The following is a 405-nucleotide window of genomic DNA, read 5'->3' on the forward strand; positions in this document are numbered from 1 at the left end:
GTGTGTGTGTGTCTGTGAGTGTAACGTGTGTGTGTGTGTGTGTGTGTGTCTGTGAGTGTAACATGGGTGTGTGTGTGTGTGTGTGTCTGTGAGTGTAGCGTGTGTGTGTGTCTGTGAGTGTAACGTGTGAGTGTAACGTGTGTGTGTCTGTGAGTGTAACGTGTGTGTGTCTGTGAGTGTAACATGGGTGTGTGTGTCTGTGAGTGTAACGTGTGTGTGTGTGTCTGTGAGTGTAACATGGGTGTGTGTGTGTGTGTCTGTGAGTGTAACGTGGGTGTGTGTGGGTGTGTCTGTGAGTGTAATGTGGGTGTGTGTGTGTCTGTGAGTGTAACGTGTGTGTGTGTGTGTGTGTCTATGTGTGTAACGTGGGTGTGTGTGTGTGTGTGAGTGTAACGTGGGTGTGTC

General features: G+C 49.4%; 1 protein-coding gene across 2 annotated transcripts in view; it reads left to right on the forward strand.

The window, feature by feature from the left end:
- Positions 1 to 405, forward strand: part of slc25a20 (solute carrier family 25 member 20) — a 10,454-nt gene that overhangs the window by 3,393 nt on the left and 6,656 nt on the right. The window lies entirely within an intron of this gene.

The sequence above is a fragment of the Sinocyclocheilus grahami genome, unplaced genomic scaffold (genome assembly GCF_001515645.1).
Source record: "Sinocyclocheilus grahami isolate Dianchi unplaced genomic scaffold, SAMN03320097.WGS_v1.1 scaffold1614.1, whole genome shotgun sequence".
In the NCBI taxonomy this organism is placed as follows: domain Eukaryota; kingdom Metazoa; phylum Chordata; class Actinopteri; order Cypriniformes; family Cyprinidae; genus Sinocyclocheilus; species Sinocyclocheilus grahami.